The following is a 22,842-nucleotide window of genomic DNA, read 5'->3' as shown; positions in this document are numbered from 1 at the left end:
ACCATGAGGAATCATGAGGCATCTCAGTCAAAGGATGTTAGAAAGGACCTGGAGGATTTGGGTTTTGGTTAGGGGAGGGTTTGGGGAGGGTCTAAGGAAGCAGAAGTTTACTCTAAATTCAGTGCTTTCTGGAAGGGGGACAATTCTATGACTGGGTATCTTAATACATCTTATCTGTAGGGAGGGCACACCAGATGAAGACTAAAGTTGTAATGGGTAAAGAAGCAGCAGCCACTCATATTACTCAGAAAAGGGGGATGTTTAATATTTTATGGTTTGCACAGTGACTTTGTTTTAGTCTGGGCTTACACAAAATTATGAATGGCTTGTTTTGGCTCACTTCATCACAGTCACAGAATGCCCTTGTCTGATGCTAGTGTTCTCTGAGATTCATTATGTGTCAGCAGGAGAACAAGATGGCCTGACTTCTTTAACATACCTGACGCCTATCTATAAGTGTCAGGGGCTGCCTTCTTTTTCAGATCAATGTCCTGGTACTATAGTATCTGTTTTAGAGCAGTATGATTTTTGTGTGTGTCATGAACATTTCAGATTCTGTTTGTAGATGCTGTTATTTTAATCTTCAGCTTTGCCATTGTTTGTCTATGATCAGTTTATTTGATCTCGAGTTGCATTTTCCTAGCATTTAGAAACTTACGCATTAGGGACATGTAGGAATTGTGAGAAAAGTGAAGAGAGGCTCCTCCACATGAAGCAGTGGGCCAGCAGGGAAATTATCGGGAAGAGCAAGGTGAATGAAATGGTTACCAAAGTCTACTCAAGTGAGGGATGGATGAATGGATGGATGGATATAAAATATCAGGCAGGCCCATCTGAATTTCTTACCACCCCAGATAAGCTGCAATGATCCTGAATACCTCTAGTACCAATAAGCAACAAAGCACATGATTTCTACTATTTTATTATATATGTATGTATATATATTCATGTATGTACATACTCATACATATGTATGTATTGCACCTGATATTGACGCATAATACTGCAATTATGGGCTGCTAAAATTATGGGGAAAAACAGCAAATGTTCCAGGAAGTTTTCTTCATAACTAAGGGGAAAATAATAGGTAGGATGAAAACTCGGTAGAAAACTATATGCAACATTTAGTTTTAAACCCATTACCTTTGAAATCTGTCAGAAATCTCTTGTCAACTGTGGTTATTCTTAGAATCATAAGGTTTAAAGCCTATGAAATATTCATTTTCATGTAAATATAGAATGGAATCGGGGGGTTGGGGGCATGCCTTCCTTTTTCAACAGGTACTTCTGTAGAAACAGTAGTGAGAGATCCTTCCTTAAGAGGTGTGGGAAAGAACCCAGCTGTGCCACATGAGTGGCACAGATAACTGTAGAGATTGGATTCATACTTGAGGCTTCTTAACCTGGGCAGAGAGGACAGCGGCCCCTCTTACTTTCTGTATTCTTTGGAAGGACTAAGCCTACTGAGAGGTTAAACCACCAATTAAAATATGAAGTATTTAAAGGAAACCATTTAACCACTATATCTTTGCCGTAAAGTCTTGTCATAGCCAGTACCAGAGTCTCTGCCACCATAAGGTAGGAGGCTTCACACACAAAGGTAGGGAATGCCCTTGGTAAGCCCCTCCTTTTCCTGTTAGGGGTATGTGAAACCTTCCTTGCTCCTTTTTCTGTTTTCTTTCCTTCCCCCCCCCCCCCCCCAGAATGAGCATTCTGAGAAGAACAAAACGCTTCTCTGATAACTTTCACAAAATACTCTTTTGCTTGGCTCTCTAAGGTTTAAGAATTGGACACATAGTTTTCCATTCATTTCTCAAGTGTCAAGAGAGAATTAAGTTTAAAGGCTCTAATTCCCTTGCAGGTTATACTGTCTATCTAGATGAATTAATATTCAACACAGTTTTGGGAAAATCTCAGATGATTTGCAGGTTTGCAAATTGTTCAGACTCATAATGAAATCTCAGGCTGAGGAAATCGCTAAACAGTTCACGAACATGAGCTTTTTTCCCAGATGTCTATACATCTTGGATCAAGTCATTCGTCTGCCTTCTTTGCCTCATCTATACTGGACAAACAAGAGCTACTTGAGAAAATCACATCTACACTAACTGGGTGCCACTGCAAATTCATGACTTGCAACCACAGCTAGAACCTCAGTGATGCCTCATACTCCTGCTACATGTCTTCAGTCAGTTATTCTGCCAAACTGTCACCACTGACCTCATTCTCCTAGTCTCCATTTCCTCCCTCACCCAGCAAAGGGCAGTCCATTATCCATCCATTCCCACTCGTTCTTTTGTATACAATAGGATTTGCATCCCTTTTCTTATCCAAGGCTGTGTTTTGGATCTTTTACACTTCTACCCCTCAGGCACTTCAAACTGATGATTATTTCTGTCCTTTAGCTTCAATTTTCTCTCTTCTCCAATGTTTTCCCTTCAGAATATAAAATATTCTCAAGTCTTTTCCATTTTTTTAAAAAAACATAAACACCTTCACACAACTCCATGGCCCTCCAGCTCTTTCTTTTTCTTCTCCTTCCTTCTCCTCCTCCTCTTCTTCTTCTTGTCTTTCTCCTTCTACTCCTCTTCCTCTTCCTCCTTCTTTCCCTCCTCCTCCTATTCGTCCCCCTCCTGCATCCACTCTTGTCTCTTCCCATTTTTCACACTGCAGTCTGAATTTCACCTGAAGCAATCCACTAAGACTACACTTCCAAGGACTCAATCGTCCTCCTTTTGGCCAAATTGAATGGGCCTGTTCTAGCCCTTTCCTTACTTGATTTTTCTGAACATTGGCACAGTTGACCACCACCCCCATTTTGAAACTCTTTACTCCTTAGCTTCTGTGCACGTCTCTTCCCTGGTTTTGCACCTCCCCCTTCCCCATTCTTTTTCAGGTTCCTCTCCTTATACTGGTCTCTTAAGAGTTAGTATGTGCTACAGTCTCATCCTGGGACTCTTCTTATTCATTTCACTGTTTCTAGAAGATAACTACAGGTTCCTAAATCTAATCCCCACGTGTTGAAATCCATGTAGCCAACATTACTACTGTACTTCGATGCCCTATAGGTACTTAAACTCGACATGCCTGAATTTTTATTTCATTCTCTCTTCAACCCATCAGTGGAAACAGCAAATTATCATTGTGGTCATTCAAACCTGAAAGCTTTGCATTGACTTAGACCTCTCTTCCTCATTCAGCCTTCTCAATTCAACCAAGCCCAAAGATATGCCAATTCTACCTTCTAAATGAAGCCTCTCTGTTCATTATGTTGTTGCTTTAGTTAAGGCACTCAAAATTTCTCATTACTATGTTGTTTCTAGTTACCTTTCTAAAATGTAGCTTCCCATTTCTTTCTAGGCAAACTCTTGAGCAACATATAAGGTACTTCATGACCTGACAACTGCCAAACTCTCCAGCCTGGTCTCTTAGCCAGTTTTCTACATGAATCTTCACTCTGCTCATAACATCCCACTAGAAGTTCCTTTAAAACACCAAATTCCTCTTCTTTTATGTTTTCCTTATGCTTCTTCCATTCTAATCCTCCTACTTATCTTTTAAGGCTCATCTGTTATAATAACATCTTCAAACACTTACAAAGGAAGTGTTAGTAATCATTATTATTTCTGTTTTTGTTATTATGCCTCTTTTAGTGTGTAAGGCTGTTTGGTATCTCTCCTCTGCCGGCTCATAGTAAACCTACAGCACAGCATTGATCATACTATTACATACATCTAGTAATTGGCCCCTTGTTTTTATCATCACCTAGTTCTGAACTTCAACCGTTTTACTTTATTCTTCACTTACATTACTTGCTTGGACCCCAAAGCTGTTTGGGTTTGTTATCCCTGTTTAAAATACAGTGGTACCTCGGTTTTCAAAGGTCTCCATTGACGAACATTTCAGTTTACGAATGCTGTAAGTTTTATGGATCTGTGGTATCATTAGATAGTAACATTCATGCTAAATTTGCAGTTTTGGGGGTGATTTTAAAGGTCTGGAACGGATTAATCCACTTTGCATTACTTTCTATGGGGAAACCGAGCCTCAGTTTTCGAACATTTCAGAATTCAAACGGTATTCTGGAACGAATTACGCTAGAAAACCAAGGTACCACTGTAACAAAGATCATCAACAATTTTATAATGAAATTGTATTGTGGTGGTCTTGGTAATGGTGGTAATTACATTTATTGAGTTCTTACTATATGCTAGGCAATTTCTAGATGTTTTACATATGTAATCTTATTATAAAACTTATTATAAATCTCATGTAATGGGTGAGAAAACCAAAGATAAGAGAGGTAAATACCTTGGCCAAGTCATGCAGCTTATAAGTAGTGGAGTCCGGATCTGACCACATGCAGTAGTAGTCCAGAGCACAGAAAGGACAGGGAAAATGTTTTCCATACCCTGATACTAATCTTAGTGCATCCTATAACTCTAAGAGAGAGAGAAAGAGAGCCCAGAAAGTCAATTCAAAATATTTATCACATACCTACTTTGTGATTGAATTGGGTGTTTGAATAAAATACAGTTCTTCCCTAAAGTTTACCACCTAAAAAGGGAAATAAGATAGGAACATACCTCAATAACTAGGCAAAATATTATAAATAGCACTTGTAGAACTTACAAGAGCTATTGAATTTGAAAAGAAAGAAAGTTAAGGGCTGGCCCGGTGGCTCAGGAGGTCGATGGCCAGCGTGAGCCGCCGGCAGCCAGCCAGTGCTGCCATGAGTTGCTGTGAGCAGCTGACCAGCAACCGACTGCCTCAGCCAGGGGGAGTGCAAGGCTCATAATACCATCATGGGCCAGGGAGCTGTGTCCTACACAACTAGACTGAGAAACAATGACTTGAACCAGAGGGGTCGGAGGTGGGGGAGAGACAGAAGAGGGGGGATAAAAAAGAAAGTTAGATCTGGTTAAGACTCCAGCAGTAGCCAGCTGTCTGGACAGAACCATTCCTGTGATGGTGTTACACTGCTGGGAGAGTAATGTCCTGTCTTCTTCCTCCAGTTGCCTCCGTCACTGTTCTGGTTGTGTCTGGCACTGGTGACAGCCTTGAGAGTGTGCTAAGCATTCGCTTTGGCTGCTTACTTCTAGTCTGGAAGCAGACACACAGTAAAGAAAAAATCTGGTTTAGAAAAACTCAAAAAGTCTTTTTGGAAGAGGTGTCATTTGATATGTGCCTGAGTAGTTGAGCCTAATGGGTGAAGATGGTCACAGGGTGAAGAGTGGATGGGATTTAAAGGGTAGTTGTAGGGAATACAACAACAACCTTTTATTACCTTGCTATATGGCAAAAATATAAAAGAGGCAGGATAGAGGATTGTACTCACTCATACCTCAGAATCCCTTGACTGCTGCCACGCAGGCATGATGGAAGTTCACCATAAAACTCAGTCAATTCCCCTAAAACTCAGTCAATTCCCCTATTAGTTAGTGCCTTTCATCTGTACCAACTTCACTGGGCAGAGATTTTTTTCTTTAATGGTAGTTTAATATCCCAGGAGAGAATTGAGTTATCCTGAGGCCTCATATTTGAACAGCTTGGTTCTAGCCTGGAGAAAGTTCTATCAACTTATGTTGCTCCTGCCCAGAAAGCAGCTCAGTAAGCTTGGCTCTTCTACTCTGTGGATTTGTCAGGAGCCTGCAAGTACTTTTATTCAATGATTTTTTTTTATCTTTTTTTAGTAGATAACTATTTTTTGGATGCATTTTCTTCGGGAAAATAGCTAATGATCACAGGCCACATGAAGTTGGTGAGGGCCAGTTCTGACGTGACTGCTTGATGAACATGTCAACGTTAGACTCTCTTCTTTTAATTTATGACACAAAGAATCATTTTGAAATGCTTGGCTTACTCTTTATTTGATGACTTGCCTATGGAAAATGCTTCATAAATTGTTTTGTGATCCAGTGTACACATATAGAAATATATTCTCATATACATGATTGTAACACCCATTTTCTAGTCCTACTCTCTGTCAGGAATGAGAGGAATCAAGGTTCCAATGACTGACACATAATTCATGGCCTCTGTATTAGTCAGAGTAAGTAACGCTGGCAGCTGCAATAAACACCCCCTCTTAGTGTATTAACAAATAAACATTTAGTTCTCACTCACTCATATCATCATCCACTGGGGATCACTGTTTGGGAAGGGATGTTGTGCACCACACAGTTATTCAGGTACCCAGACGTCTTCCTTCTATTGGCCTTGCTCTGTCCTAAGGCCTCATACCCTTGAAGTCTTCTGCTGTAATCTCTGCATCTTGTCAAACAGACAAAGAGAGAGGGAGAGAGAAGAAAGGAGATAGAGGGAGGGAAGGAGGGGGGAGGGTGGATTGAGAGAGAGAAATGGGAACATGAGAGGTTATAAGAGAGTTTTTTGGAGCCAGACCTGGACATAACAAACCTGACCTCTGCCCAAATCCCATTGGCCATAAAAAGTTACATAGCCCCGTCTAGGTACAAGGAAGTTATGAAATATAACCTTCCTGTGTATCTAGGGGGAAAAGAAATGGATGGTAAAAAAGAAATGATTTGGTAAACACATAGCATTGTCTATATCATAGCCTTTATCTTCTTCATTATGCCAATTATTCTGAGTATTTTGAAAGTTTCAAAGCTCCCCCAACCCCACTCCTATCTCCCAGATATCAATGGAGCTTCGTAATAGGTTGGTGGAGAGAGCTGGGAGTACACAAATAATACAGTCTTCCCAACATTGCAGTACCCACTTTTTCCTTGATCATGGCTTTCTGCAGCTGCTTCCTATTTAGTTCAGTTAAAAAGCATAATTGAGGACCTACCATGAGCCAATCACTATCCTACATCCTGGGGAATTAAAGACAAATAAGACAGTCTCCGCTCTCAAAATGCTCAGTCTAGTGGGGGCCAGTCCTACTGTATTATGTCCTAACATCAACTCTAAAAGGCTTTCTCCAATGTCTTTCTCCTTCTCAGACTGCTTGTAGGTCCTTCAGAAAGAAGGCATATTGCTCTCTCCACACCAGCTCTAGACAACAGCTCTCTACAGAAGCCCGACTCGTTCCTCCAGGGACACTCTGCATCTACAAAAACCTTCTACAAACATCCCTAGAATTAATTTTGAGAGATAAGTCTATATAGCATAACTCAGTGTCATACCCCTGCTGATAACCAAGATTCTCTAGATTGTGTCCTAAGACATGACACAAATTCACTGTGTTCCCTGATCCAAGGTGAGCTCTCATACTATGTGAGTGACCGAGCTGTCCTAGGTGTTGCATCACGTGCCTCTAGAGGACATGGGATCTTAGGTAGCTAGAAGAATTGGAGATAGTTCCAAGTTCCCCTTCACAAGTCTTCCCATAAGGAAAAGGGGGTATTTATGCAAAGCAGGTCTCGGAAACAACTACTGTTATGCCATGATTTCTCAAGGGAGACATACATGTGAATTAAATTATATAAAAAGTGTGTGTGTGTGTGTGTGTGTGTGTGTGTGTGTGTGTGTGTGTGTAAAATTCAGGGAGAAATTTTGTGGGGAAAACTGCCTTAGGCCTGTTTAATTTAAGTTTAATTTAACACAGCAACCAAGTATTTTTTAACATTCAAGATGCCAAATTTCCTAAGATGAGTTCTCTGGAAGAAGTCCTAAACTCCCTCTCTGATCACTTCCTATCAAACTTGGGAGGGAAGGGTGTTTTGTTTGGGTGGGTTCAACTCCACTGTTGTTCATTTTGGTTGTAGTAAAAAGTCTTAAAATGTGTTTTTCTGAGCAAGTGGTTTCTCCCCTTAGTGCTAAATTCTCACCATTCCTGAAGTATTGTAAGAGCAACTTTAGTTGTCCTCAAGGAAAACATCAAAGGAGGGAAAAACATATTAATGCGCACAATAATTCAAAACCTCTTAAATTGTTCCCAAGTGTGGTGAGACTTTCTGGTCCTATCTCTGAGAAATCAATATTTTGGATCTTGTTTTAGCATGCACAGGAAACCAGTCTCCCGGTAGTTCCTCCTTATAATTCCTTTACAGGTTCCCTCCTAGAGAACTCCTAAAGTATCTTACTCAACAGTAATGTAGATTCCCAGAATTAGAAAATTATGGGTGAATGGAGTAAGCTGGTATATCAAGTAAGTTTACTTGCCTTGCCCGCTGACATTAGGTACTTATACTGAACCAGCAGGACAACAACTTTATTAATTTAGTGATAAGGTACACAGCACTGAAATTACATTTCTCCTTCATAAACAGAGAATATAAAAGCATAGTTACTATTGTAAAGGAGCTTAAAATCCAGATGTGGACACTTGAAGCAGGAGCCCCAGCTGTAACGTAAACTCCATGAGAGACAGCTGTATTCACTGCTGTATCCACTGCTGTATCCCCAATGCCTGAATAGCTCTTGGCATATGATAGACCCTCAAGAATTATTTGTTGGATGAATGAAGATCAAACAGCATAAAGGAATATATCATCAGGTACTAAAAATGTAAGAGTGGAAGGCGTTCAGCAACAACAGTGAAGATGGAGGAAGATGGTAGAGTAGAGCAGAGCCATGAAGAGTTACAGACTTCAGAGAAGTGGAGGAGAGAGAAGTGGGCAGACCAGACAGGGAAAAGAGAGACAGAATAGAGGAGGGAATTGCCATGGTGCAGTGAGGAAATGGGCTTCACTCGAGTCAGAGGAGTCACATGGGGGTGTAATAGAAACCAGGCAGATCAGCGTGGGAGTACGGACTTAGGCATAACATCTGGGTTTGTGTCCTAACTCTGCCACGTAGTCATGACCTACTTTAGCCTCATTTAGTATCTCTATGGGAATAACACTACAGGACATTTGTTAAATAGAAATCAAGAAGATATGAGTGATGAAAAAGTTGTAAACTTTAGCTGCTTAGAAGATGGTATTATTATTGCTATTATTGATGAAAACAACGTTCTGGGTGGCCTTTTGCTTCTACTGGTTTTCTGAGTGGGAAAATGGTTCACAGAATGACCCTAGGATGTATGTCTGGGAAGAAATAGTTAAAAAATGAAATCTAATGATTGCTTATTGAATAATTTCAAAACAGGATAAGCGAGAAAATTCTTTTAAGATTCCTAAGTAAGTGTTATAAGTGATATTGAAGTTAAATTTGTGTAATTAATTTAATTTATTATGAATTGAATACATATTCATTTCACAAAGTTATTATGTGTAAAGATTCATTCATTCACTGAGTCAGTTAAAGAACTTGATTAGAATAATACCGAGCCACATTTGTATTGTTTAATAATGTTGGACAAAGCTTTATTGTTTTTAATGATTCTCGGCCAGTATAATATTTCTTATCTTCAGAGAACTTGACAACATTGATTTAAACTTCTTTTCAACTATATTCTCAAGTTAAAGTCAGTATTTCTAAGTATGCCTAAAAGCAAAAAGTAAGATTTGCTGGGTATCAGTTAAAGAAACTATTGAAGAAGCAAAAGTGAAAACTGCATATTCATGGAGTAGAGACAGTTTCAGCGATGACGGCATTGTCTTAAAACAAATTTAGACAGTATGGTCTGCTCATAGTTGATCAGACTGCATAGACGGTTTCAGCAAATGAACAGAACTCCTACCCACTCCCCTATTCTGAGCCCAAAACAGACATTACGAATCAATCACACATTCATTTAGCTAGTCATTTTCTTTGCCATATAGAGTTCTAGAAGCCAGTACCAGTAGGTCAGAGTTGGCATAGGCAAAATAAAATCTGCCTACTATCCTAATGGATGTCTCTACAAAGTTCAAACAAGGAAAACCCTTTGTCACTGTTTATGGCCTGCAATGTGTAAGTGCATATAATTCAAATACATAGATACAGCACTTATATGAAAGTAATGTCTCAATCCCCCTTCCCATGTATTGCTTTCTTCATTTATTTGGCCCTTCGTTATTGATTCATTTGACTGGTGAAATCTCTCTCTCTCTCTCTCTCTCTCTCTCTCTCTCTCTCTCTCTCTCTTTACTGTCTCTCACCTTACATTGGGTGCTAATGGGAGAAAAAAAGATATATCAGATCTACTTCCTGCTCTGGACAAGTACACAGTACGGCATAGTAGGGAGGTAAGATCTAGCTATATGACCCAGTCAAACAGTCAAACCCTGCTGCTTTTGAAAATGAATGTGATCATTTGAACTTTTTCTTTGTTTTAAAAATGAAAACGCACTCAAACTGAAAAAAAAAGTTAAAAGGATGCATTTATTCCTGATTTCAAGAAAGCTCTTGGGGGAATTTCTTGTTGGCTTAATTATAATACTAGAAGCTATTAGGTTGGTGCAAAAGTTATTGCAGTTTAAAAAGTTAAAAATAATTGCAAAAACCACAATTACTTTTGCACCAACCTAATAGAAGCTAAGAAGACTTTAGAAACCAAAACACCTAATTACTAAATTACTCCCATCCAACCCACAGTACTGTTTGGATTAAGCCGCCCTTTTCCAGAAACATAGAGGGGAACTGGAGAAGAGGTTCTGTGACAGGAAAATCAGGTGAGGACCAGAGTGATTTGGGTTCAGCAGGGATGAATTCACAGTTCTACTCTGTAACCCGATGGCTGGCTGGGTTACCTTGGGAAAATTACCTGCTTGCCTTAGGTTGTATTCCCCCCAAAGCTTTCCCTGAAACAAGGATTTAAGGCAGGGAGTTTATTTGAAAGGTGATCCCAGGAAGCACTGATGGGGAGTGAGGAAATGAGTCAGAGAATGGAAGGAGGCTAAGAAGCACTATATAATTGAGCAGGTTACTCCTGTGGGCCACCAGGTGACCTCTGGAATCGGGAAGACAGTGTAGAACACACCTCAGGTACCCAACCTGAGGAGAGGAAGCTTTCATCATTGGCCAAGGGCTGATCCCATGGACATTATTTCCAGCATTCGCAGCCTGCTCTGCTGTCTGGGAGAGTGCAGTAGGATGCCCATGTCTAGTGAGGCAGTTGAGTGCCATGGGGCTGGCTGTGAGTGGGGCACTGACAGCATCTGCTGGCATGACCTCTCTGAACTTCAGTCCCTCTGAAAACCAAGGACAATAGTATTCATTTTGTAGGGACTTTGTGAAAATTAGTGATCACATATTAAAGCACCTAGTAAAAAGCAAATAATAACTGGCTTGATAACTGGTAGCTCTTAAATAATGATATCAAAGATTTTCCTTTAGTTTCTGCTTATGAAATTTGTTTACACTTGGGAAGGTCACTTGACATTTCTGAGCCCCCATTTTTTTAACTCTAAAATCAGTGATGAGGGCAAACCAAACCATCTCATTGCATATTGCATATTCCCAGGACTAATAATCTGATTCTTCATAGTTTGGTTTCCCATGTCCTTTGGCACTAGAATTCCCTCTGGTCTCTATGCTGGTGACTGTGAACTTACTTGGGCTGATATGATCATGTGTGTGTCCTAGGTTATTTTTGATAAATCATGGTAGCTCCTGAAGAAGTTTGGAGGTAAGGGTTTCTTACTTACCTGACAACTTCATTATTAAGTTATAATGAACAAAAATCTCAAGCCAGTACTCTCACATATAAAGCATTCTTTCATTAGACATGTCATTAGCAAATAGACACACACATGCCATTCATGTGACCTGTTCTATCCACTTAATCACGTTCCAGCTCTCTATTTTTAGGTGCTGTAACCCCCATCTTGCACAAAACATTCACTGACTGTCATCATAAGGACTCCAGGGGCAGGATGGCATCACCCTTGTGGCCAGCGTCAGGGATCCAGGATCACCCCGTGATCCTGCCTGGGCCTGGGGCTACTTAGGGATGTAGCCGAGCTTTGGCATCATGAATGAGGCTGGCGGCCATAGGCCGAACTGGATCCCTCTGCCCTTGTGGAACAAACATGAGGAGTGTCTCTGAACTATTTCTGCTAATCCACATATAAATATAATGAATACCTCCAATTTCACTAATGAGAGCCCATTTCTAACATTCACCATGCTACAAAACAGACTACTAATTACATCAATAAAAAAAGAAAACATTTCTGACTTTCAGTATGTTAATTGGCAAAGCATAGCTTGTGAATTAAGATGCAGAAAACAGAAACCTGTGGTAGCTAATTGGAAAGACCACCCCTGCATTGTGCTTTCTTGATTAGCATGCAGACAGCACCCAGGTTTATAGCTTAACCTAAGTAACGGCCGCATAGTGTCATGCCGCACGTGCCGGTGCACTTTTTTTAATTGTTGTAAATTGTACATAACATAAAACATCCTTTTAACCATTTTTTACTGTTCTGAGGCATTAAGTACATTCATATTGTTGTCTGTTACCACCATCCATCTCCAGAACTTTTTTAGCTCCCCAAACTGAAACTCTGAACTCTGTACCGATAAAACAATAATAATAATTTCCCTTCTCCCCTCTCCCCAGCCATTCTACTTTCTGTCTCTATGAATTTGACTTCTCTAGGTCCCTCATGTGAGTGGAATCATACAATATTTTTCCTTTTGTGACTGACTTATTTTACTTAGCCTAATGTCTTCAAAGTTCATTCATGTTGTAGCATGTGTCAGAATTTCATTTCTTTTTAAGGCTGAATTATATTCCATTGTGTGTATAAAACATATTTTGTTTATCCATCAGTGGGCATTTGAGTTGGTTCCATGTTTTGGCTACTGTTAATAATGCTGCTGTGAACATTGGTGCACGAATATATGCTGAAGTATTTTTAAGTAAATTACAGACATAGCCATCTTGTAGTTTTAGTAGGAATCTAAGGAACTCAGCAGATAATACAAGCAGAATATTGCCTAATCCTTAGTGTTACTGCAGTGTAGAAAAGCACTTGTACCTTCTTTGATACCTTAGTACAACTGAAAACACTGCTCTTACAGATCTTCAAAATAAGATTTTGGAAGGAGACAGTTTAAAACTCTTGATTTGTTATCATAAGATTGATTTTATATTTCATCTCCAAAATAGCTTTTCAAATATCCATCCTGTAGTTTTTTAATTTCCTACATAGTACTTTCATTCTAAAATCACATAAATTTACATAGCTCTTTGGTAATTCTGTGTGGTTTCCAGATGCAGTAGTATAAAATATTATATTCTGTGACCTCAGCCTTTTGATCAGTGAATGCTGAAATGTGCCCTCACCTTCCACACCATTGGGATGGTACATTACTTCATAGATTTATATTAACCTCCCTCTGCAAGACCACGATTATACAGAGTGTCTGCCCTGAATTCTGATGATGGCCACAAATGAACATAGTGCTTACATATTAGCAGAGATAGGAGGGTTTGGATTCTGTGCAGGAGGGATTGTTTGTGTGAGCATATATGTTTGAAAATCAGGAAAATCAAGGACCAGGTACTGTACTTACTTATACGAGATGCCTGCCAGAAAACATCTGACTAGACTTCTGGACCTGTTATCCATTAATCTGTTTATCCTTGATATGCTGGGAAAGAGGTGTGTTTCCTAAGTGATGAGTTCCTGCGTCCTGTCCCTGTTGCTTCCAGTGATAGACTGCAAGGCCCTGGAAATGTCAGCCTTGGACTTTGATGGTACATTTATTAACACATTTTTATTGAGCACCTACTCTGTCAGGCACTCTGCCAGAGACTTTGGAGACTTGGTGAGTGAATCAAAGTTTCTTGCTCTCGTGGAGCTCAGATTCTAGAGCTGTTCCTGATATGGTAGCTCCTAGCCACCTGTGGCTATTCAAAGTAAAATGTATATTTAAATTAATTAAAATTAAAATTAAAAATTCAATTCTTCAGTTGCACTAGCCACATTTGAAGTACTTAATATCCACCTGTGGCTGGTGGCTACTGTACTGGACAACGAAGACACAGAGCAATTCCATCATCACAGAAAGTTCTATGGGATGATGATACAGGAAATACATAATAAATAAGTAAACTATAGAGTGATAGAAGGTAGTAAGTGCTATGGAAAAGAGAAAAGTATAAATGTGTAAGGGGAATTAGGAGAGCTGGAAGTGGTTGGAGAGCAGTTGTAGTATTAACATGGTGTTCAGGGTAACTGTTTCTGAGAGGTGAGATTTAAATAAACTTGAAGCAAATGAGGATGTTAGCTAAGCAGATACATTCTATGGTAACAGGTGGGAAGGCAGAGTCTGTGGGTGCTGATGTTGGTGAGGAGGACATGGTGGTCGGAGGGTGTGCACGTTCTCATCTCATTTATCAGGCTCATTTCCAGAGGACCCCTGAATACGAATGCCTTGCCAGAGTGCTCTTTCAGCTCAAGCTTGACTCTTTTGATTAATGTAATTTCTATTTAAGGATTCATTGATGATTCAGTTTTTAAAGTCTATTCAATACTTATATTCCACATTGTATAGCTCTTTCACTTTCACAATTTCTCCATGAAGAAATCAAGGCACAGAGAGGCAATATATTGTCAAGAAATACACAATCAGTAAGTGATAGAAACAATTCTGTTGCCATTTCCTTCTGACTCATGATACCAAGAAACTCCCACTAGATGTTTGAATATACGCGGTCTGACAATTAAGTTCATGAACTTGTTGCAACATGTTGCTAACCATTTTTGATGTCAGAGGGATTATTCATTATGAATTTGTACCAACTGGACAAACAAACAGTTAGCCAAGCTTGCTATTTGGAAGTGCTGAAAAGGCTTCATGAAAAAGTTTGACGACCTGAACTTTTCACCAACAATTCATGGCTCTTGCATCACGACAATGCACCAGCTCACATAGCACTGTCTATGAGGGAGTTTTTAGCCAGTAAACAAATAACTGTATTGGAACACCCGCCCACTCACCTGATCTGGCCCCCAATGACTTCTTTCTCTACCTGAAGATAAAGGAAATATTGAAAGGAAGACATTTTGATGACATTCAGGAAATCAAGGGTAATACAATGACAACTCTGATGGCCATTCCAGAAAAAGAGTTCCAAAATTGCTTTGAAGGGTGGACTAGGTGCTGGCATCGGTGCATAGCTTCCCAAGGGGAGTACTTCGAAGGTGACTGTAGTGATATTCAGCAATGAGGTATGTAGCACTTTTTCTAGGATGAGTTTGGAAATTTAATTGTTCAACCTTATATTTCTTTTTTTTTCACATTTTTTTTTTTCTATTAGTTTCAGGTGTACAAAACAGTGTAATAGTTAGACATTTACACCCTCACAAAGTAATAACCCCACTCCCCCTCTTATTTGGGAGTCCATTTCATGGACGGTGTAGATGACCAACCTCATATTTCTTGGTATAGGAGTCTGGGAGTTCTCTAATAAGAATTCTGATTTTAAAAGCTTAATGCAATTATTTCAATAAAGAAATCAATAAAAAAACTAAAAAGATAAATAAAAACAAGCTACTTTCTTTTCATAAATTTTATTTTTTGAGTGTCAAAATGTGTGACTTCTTTTCAGATACTGAAACCTATGACCTCTTATGCACTTTGTCTAATGCAATAACTTTCTGAATAGTCAAGTGATTTTAGCAATATCTTGTGTGCCACCCCAGTTTTACCCCAATTGGAAGGAAGGATTTGGGGAGGGATAGTAGAATGAAGAACTGAAGTAAGGCTCCTCATTTGTAAAATGAGAATAAAATCCACTTTTGTGTTACTCATAGAGAATTGATTAAGATCAACTTTAAAACATACCCTGAAGCATTTTCAACTTAATAGACTAAAAGAAGTTACATATAGCCAATACCATAGTATTTAAAATAGTATTTTGTAACCAAAGTTCAGGTCAACTTCTAGTTCACCTAGGGAAAGAGTCAAACTTTTGAGTGGTGACACTCCACCCCATTTTCTCAAGGACTTCAGCCTTTGCCGCATCCTCTCCCTACACATCTTCCGCCTTCATCCTTAGTGACTCCAGCTTCCAATGCTGAAGGTCATCACCACTCAACCAGCCCATCCATCAGCCTTGGCACTCATCATTCAAGCACTGCTCTCCTCCAAACATCTGGATCCATAAAACCACCTTCACTGATCAACACTGCCTTATACGTAGCACATTTCTTATGCCTCCTGAACCTGCCCCTTTTTCTCCTGACTCCCAAATTCTTCACCCTTTCATAATCTCCATTGGTTCTGCCGTTTTACTTCCCCACATCTAGCCATGACCCATTTCAAGTACATTCTCAATAGCAACTATACGCTTTTATTCTCCATACCTTTATTTCCATTATAAATCCATGCTATCTCACTCTCAGAATTTTTCCATCCATCTCAGGAAAACCCTCTTTCAAATTCTCTATAGCACCCTGTTCAGAACTGTTTGCAATTCCTCCAGTCTCAGCCTGACTTCTTTGTCATTTTCATTGAAGGTTTATCCTCTCTCTGCATTCAGATGTTAGAGGACATCCATCATGAGCTCTCATGATTTTCTTTCCTCCCACCATTCACAATTTCTCTCAGTTCTCCATCTTCTCTTCTCACAGAGAGGACACATGTTCCTCCTCATTTCTAAGGGTGAACCATCCATGTCTACCAGAACCTTCTTCTGTAAATGATCGCCTCTCTTCAATGATTCTGCCTTTTGACCTACAAACATGCTACAAACAAACTAAAATTCCATAGGCTTTTTAATTCCTATAAATGAATTTTCTATTTCCCTTCTCTTTCTTGGTGAATTTTATGGGATATATAGTCAGTGGTTTGGCTCCTACCACCCCATCCACTGTGATGACCTGGACTACCTTTCTGGCCTCAACTCCCACGCCCGCAATCGCCCTTCCTGAGACCCACAATGCACTTTCCCAACCCCCTACCTTTTATCTTCCTGTCTCATCCCCCTGAATTGCCTTTCCCCTGCCATTCGTTAAAGGTCACTTTGAAGTCTGCTCAAGACGGCATTTCCATGAAGCCATGCTGTCCTTTACCCAATTTCTTTTTTTTTTTTTCAGTTCTTTACTGAAATGTAATTGACATAGAGTAAAATGCACCCAGCTTGATAAGTTTTGATAATCATCTACACCTGTGTCACCACCACCCAAATTAAGATATAACATTTCCATCTCAGACAAGTGTCCTCATCCTCCTTTCGAGTCAACCCCCAGCCTTCCCTCATCTCCAAAGGGGATGATTTCTATCACCAGTTTAGTTTTGTCCGTGCTTGAACTTCATATAAATGGAATAACACACAGAGTGCTGTGTCATATTTCTTTAGCACTACATCCTGTTATTGAGATTCATCCATGTTGTTGCATTTGTCAATAATTCATTCTTTCTGATTGCTGAGTACATTCCATTATATGAATATGCCACAATTTCTTTATTCATTTTCTTATTAAATTTACATTTAGCTTTTGTTCAGTTCTTTGGGCATTTATGCATAAAGTTACTATGTACATTCTTATTCAAATTTTATGTGGATATATGTTTTATTTCTTTTCTTGGGAAACATCTAGGAGTCGAATTACTGGGTCAGAGGTAGATGTATGTTTAACTTTGTAAGAAGCTGCCAAATTGTTTTCCAAACTGGTTTTACATTCCCACCAGCAGTATACGAGAGTTCCAGTTGCTCCACATCAATTTGTGTCCTTACTTTTGTGTCCTTATTCATGCTTTCCTTTGACATGTTGCCCTGCATTGTTAGAGCGTCTTATCTCTACTAGAGCAAGATTTCAATTGTGCCTCAGTCATCTTTGCACAGCCACAGTCTAGCCTTCTTCAGAGCTGGCTCTCTCTAAATCTATACAAAACAGAACAAAATGGAGCCCAGTGAAGGAGCTAGGGACTCTGAGAATTTTGTACAGACAGCCCAGTGGCCCAACAAAATCAATATGATCTAACTCTCCCGGCAGTGTATTACAATATTGCAGCCTCGATGCAGGGCTCATATGGCCATTTGTTACAGTCTTTAGGAAAGGCTTTTTACCAGATTCATAGCAGCAAGTGATACCAATTATTGGATTTCTTTCCCAACATAAAAAAAAATAGCTATTTGTAGCCTTTTGAAGCTGGGTAAATGAGCCATTGATCTTACCTGTAGAACACTACAGGGTATTTTTGTTCTGTCTTAACTTTCAATATTCTCTTACGGAAGTGCATCTCTCCAGCCCAGCTGGTCTAATCATTATTCCCTGGGCATACCCTGTTTATATCCTCTTCTGTGCCTTTTCCCACAGTATGGGGAAAACTCTTACTTGGCTTGCCGTTCCTTTTTTCATCTTAGAAACTAGATCTTCAAGGTCTGGCACAAATGCCAATATCTCCATGAAACTTTCCCAGCTGCTTCATCCTTCAGTAATTATTCTCTCCTATAAATAATTTTAACCTTCCCAGGGTAGGATGATGGCCCCCATCTTAGTTTCCAGGGCTTCTGGGTTAATAAAGGCAACCCAGGGCAAAAGCGAGCTCCCTAAATGGTAAGTGTACCCCAGATGTCTGTGGCCATATTCCAAAGGGCCAGCTGCTATGCAGAACCTCTCCTTTGACATCCGTTGCTCAAAAAGCCACTCTACTTCTAGCCAGCACTGTCTGCCTCCTGCCATCATCTTGAACTAATAAATTGCTTCAGACTATGTTTCATCACTCACCAATCAGTGGAGAGCTTGAGTTGCATTCAAGATCACATAGTAAAGCATTCAGTCTTCTGGGTATGTGGGAAAGCACTGAGTAATATGGTTCTGCCTCAGGTTTCCAATACAGGCTGCTCATTTTCCAAAGGAGACATAGAAATACTCAGCTTAAATTTGGCAAATATCTTGAACAAGGCAAGAGAGAGGGCCTAACAACCCTGTAGGTTTTCTTTGCTCTGTTCTCTGTTGCTCTCTCTCAAAACAAACAACCACCTCGTCTGTTCCCTCACACACTCCAGGCATTTAGTTATCCCAGGTGGCCTCCTGAAAGGCAGCCTAGAAACCAGAGTCTTCTCCTTCAATTCACATTGTCTACACTGGGCTCCAAAGAAATCCTTCCTACTTATTACTAGGAAATGGGAGCTGGAGTATGCAGTGATGTTACCTTCCCACACTTCCTTATTTGCCCTTTTGGTCGTGTCTTCACCAGGTTATGGTACTCCATTTTTCTCCTCACCTCCTAGTCCCTACGAAATATGTTTACTCATTCAAAAATATTTAATTCCTTTTTTGAATTTTTGAATTTTTTCACTAGACACTATGGTAGAAGTTAGAAGTCCAGCATTGGTCAAGATAGAAACTGTGCTTACTTCTGGAGCTTACATTTACTAAGAGATACAGATACACAAGTAGACAACCACAGAACTGTGTCCTGACTGCCGTACATATTATTAAAAGTACAGAGGGCTGTAGGGACTCTTGGGAGGAGCGCTGAGTCTGGTCTCAGGAAGTCTGGGAAGGCTTCAAAGAAGAGGTGGCATTTAAGCTAGTAAGAGTTACCAGAAGTCAGTGCAAATATTTGAGGGTGGGGGCTTCACATAAAGGACATATGTGGGAACACCCAGAAACTGGAAGTGTGGCACAATAAGGTACAGAAAGAAGTATGGTGTGTTTGGAAAGCAGAATGCAAGAGAGAGTGATGAAAAATTAAGCTGAAAGATAAGCAAGGGCAGTATTATAATGTGCCTTTCATGTAAATTCTAATAAGCAGAAGGGACTTCTTGTAGCAAAGGGGAGCCATTCCAAAACTTAGGTAAGGAAGTGAGAGGACACCTTTTGTGTTTGGAAAGGTCACTCTGGCAGTAGCTATGATAGCATGGATTGGAAGGGCAAAGATGGAACACGGGGGAAGACCAGACAAGAGATGATGACAGCCGCAAGAAGGGGCATGGCAGGATGGATGGAGAAGATGGAGAAGACTAATGATGGCATGGCCTGGTGATGAGATGTGAGAGTTGAGGAAGAGGGAAGGGTAAAGGATGAGGCCAAGTTTCAGGCTTGGATTATAATGGTGCATTCACAGAAGCAGAGAACACAAGAGTTTCAGGTTAGGGTTCAGAGACAAGACATTCTTTAGGTCGTTTGATATGCATCTGGGCCTCAGAAGTGGCCTGGGCTAGAGGGGGTATAAATCATCAAAACTCAATGGTCATGCTCACACAAGAGTAGGTTAGACAGCCTAGAAGAAGTGGAGGACTGAGGATACTAAGAGAAACATATAGAGAAGACTGAAAGGGGGCCACCAGGGAATGGGGCAAACCAGGAGAAGGGAATCACCGAGACAGGTGCCAAGAATAGTCTTTCATGAACAGATGATCAACCAGGTCCAATGTCCCAGAAAGTGACTGTATATTCATTGGATGTTACAACCAGAAAGGTGAGCAGGGTAAGTGCAATTTCAGGGGAAGAGTGGAGGTGACATAGATTGAAAGGTGAGTGGGAAATGAGGAAATAAAGATGGCAAAAAAAGGAACTTACTCAAGAGATTTGGCTTTAAATTAAAGAGACAGAACAGTAGCTAGAGAAGAGTATAGGGTAAAGAATTTTTTAGTATATTTTAGAATGAGGTAGAGAGGTGAATAAATGAAATCTGTGGTGAGAAGCAGTTGCAGGAAATAAAGCAAATAACAGGTGGGAGAACATAAGCACTGTATTTTCTTGATAACAAAAAAGTTCTCTGATGGTGGGCTGAATCCCCAATTTGCAAAAGAGTTAGTAAATTGAGTTCCTTGTGGTAGAAGCAGATCCATTCCCAGCTGAGGGTGGCCTTGGACAAGTAACCTCATTTCTCTACCCGAAGTGAACATAATCACACCCACCTCTAGATTATTCTGCAATTTAATAAGCCTTATGAAGGACGGACAATGAAGTTCACAAACTCATCCTAGAAAAAGTGCTACATACCTCATTGCTGAATATCACCACAGTCGCCTGCAAAGTACTCCCCTTGGGAAGCTATGCACCGATGTCAGCACCTAGTCCATCCTTCAAAGCAATTTTGGAACTCTCTTTTTCTGGAATGGCCATCAGAGCTGTCCTCATATTACGCTTGATGTCCTGAATGTCATCAAAATGTCTTCCTTTCAATATTTCCTTTATCTTCAGGGAAAGAAAGAAGTCATCGGGGGCCAGATCAGGTGAGTAGGAAGGGTATTCCAATACAGTTATTTGTTTACTGGCTAAAAACTCCCTCACAGACAGTGCCGTGTGAGCTGGTGCATTGTTGTGATGCAAGAGCCTTGAATTGTTGGCGAAAAGTTCAGGTCGTCTAACTTCTTCGTGCAGCCTTTTTAGCACTTCCAAATAGCAAACTTGGTTAACTGTTTGTCCAGTTGGTACAAATTCATAATGAATCATCCCTCTGATATCAAAAAAGGTTAACAAACGTTGCAACAAAGTTCACGAACTTAATTGTCAGACCAGTGCCTGGCACACAGTAGCAAGTGCTTAATAGATGTTAGCTATAATTATCTGCTGAAGTTGAAAGTTCCAAGAAAATAACTTATCTTGTCACTTCCCACCCAGGCTGCTAAATATACTGAAAAACATGTCTTTTTACCTTTGTTTTCTAAATTGTTGAAAATCAGACCCACTGTCTAGAGCTGGACCCATTCTGTCTGCAGAAACGCTTGAAGTTTGTATTGCTTAGCTGCTGCAGAGGTAACAGAAGTGTCCATCACGAAATCAGTGAGCACATAGCTGAGAGAAGTCTCTTTTGGGTTCCTACTCTGTTTGTTTCCAAAGCTTTTCCTCTGGTTTTCTAGTGAAATTTCTCCATTTTCAGGAGGGGTGCCAAATGATGGGGATTTCATAATACTCCTAACCCCAGGCACCTGATTTGTGTAATTGCAGTGGTGGGGATTTGAATTGTCTTTTGAAGAGGCCCCATACTGTTTGTCTGTCAAATCATCTGCATGTTTGTGGAACTGATATTGTAGGAAATGAAGAATGTGAGAGTATGTTTCAAAGTAGCTGGTCGGTGATCCATAAGTGTTGAAAGGTCGCCCTCTGGAAGATACCGAGACTAGATTGTGTCCTCCTAAGGCAGCATGACAGGGTGGAAGCCCTACAGGATTTGCCCTCAAATTTTGGCTCTCTTGTTTAGCAGCTGTAGGAACTTGGACTAATTTACATATCTAATTTTTTTTTTTTTTTTTTTTTTACAATTTGATATTTTTTTTATTACTAGTTTCAGGTGTACAAAACAACATAATGGTTACCCATTTACATACCTAACAAAGTGACAACCCCAAATCTACTTCCCATCTGACACCATACATAGCTATTACGTATCATTGATGATATTCCCTATGCTGTACGTTACATCCTGTGACTATACATATATAGATAGATATAGATATAGATATAGATATAGATATAGATATAGATATAGATATAGATATAGATATAGATATGTTTATATATATATATATATATACATATATATGTTTATATATATGTTATATAAATTATAGTTGACATTCAGTATTATTTTATATGAGTTTCATGTGTACAGAGCAGTGGTTAGGCATATATATAATTTACGAACTGATCCCCCTGATAAGTCTAGTACCCATCTGATACCATACATAGTTTTCACATTATTGACTGTATTCCCCATACTTTATTTCACATCCCCATGACTATTTTGTGACTACCAATCTGTACTTCCTAATCCCTTCACCTTTCTCACCCATTCCCCCAATCTCCCTCCCATCTAGCAACCATCAATTTGTTCTCTGTATGTATGAGTCTAGTTCTGTTTTGTTTGTTTATTCTGTTCTTTAGATTTCACATATAAGCGAGATCATACGGTATTTGTCTTTCTCAGTCTGACCTATTTAACTTAGTATAATATCCTCTACTCCATCCCTGTTGGTAAGATTTCATTCATTTTTATGGCAGAGTAATACTCCATTATATAAATGTACCACAATTTCTTTATCCAATCGTCTGTTTATGGGCATCTCGGTTTTGTCCATACCTTGGCTATTGTGAG

General features: G+C 39.8%; 1 protein-coding gene, 1 long non-coding RNA gene and 1 other non-coding gene across 3 annotated transcripts in view; 2 read left to right on the top strand and 1 right to left on the bottom strand.

The window, feature by feature from the left end:
* CPQ (carboxypeptidase Q) overlaps positions 1-22,842 on the top strand; it is a 565,463-nt gene that overhangs the window by 503,738 nt on the left and 38,883 nt on the right. The gene's annotated exons all lie outside the window — the stretch shown is intronic.
* Positions 1,695-21,570, bottom strand: LOC141567814 (uncharacterized). Its single transcript, XR_012490653.2, has 3 exons — positions 21,403-21,570; positions 6,127-6,267; positions 1,695-5,103 (listed from the first exon to the last, which is right to left on the bottom strand). It is a non-coding gene; the product is annotated as an uncharacterized LOC141567814 (long non-coding RNA).
* LOC141567960 (small nucleolar RNA SNORA74) lies at positions 4,929-5,118 on the top strand. The gene has a single exon (XR_012491005.1). It is a non-coding gene; the product is annotated as a small nucleolar RNA SNORA74 (small nucleolar RNA).

Source organism: Rhinolophus sinicus, chromosome 6 (genome assembly GCF_057876585.1).
Source record: "Rhinolophus sinicus isolate RSI-liver-muscle chromosome 6, RSI-T2T, whole genome shotgun sequence".
NCBI classification, from domain to species: Eukaryota; Metazoa; Chordata; class Mammalia; order Chiroptera; family Rhinolophidae; genus Rhinolophus; species Rhinolophus sinicus.
Note: the sequence above shows the minus strand (reverse complement) of the source record. Positions and strands in the feature narration are given on the sequence as shown.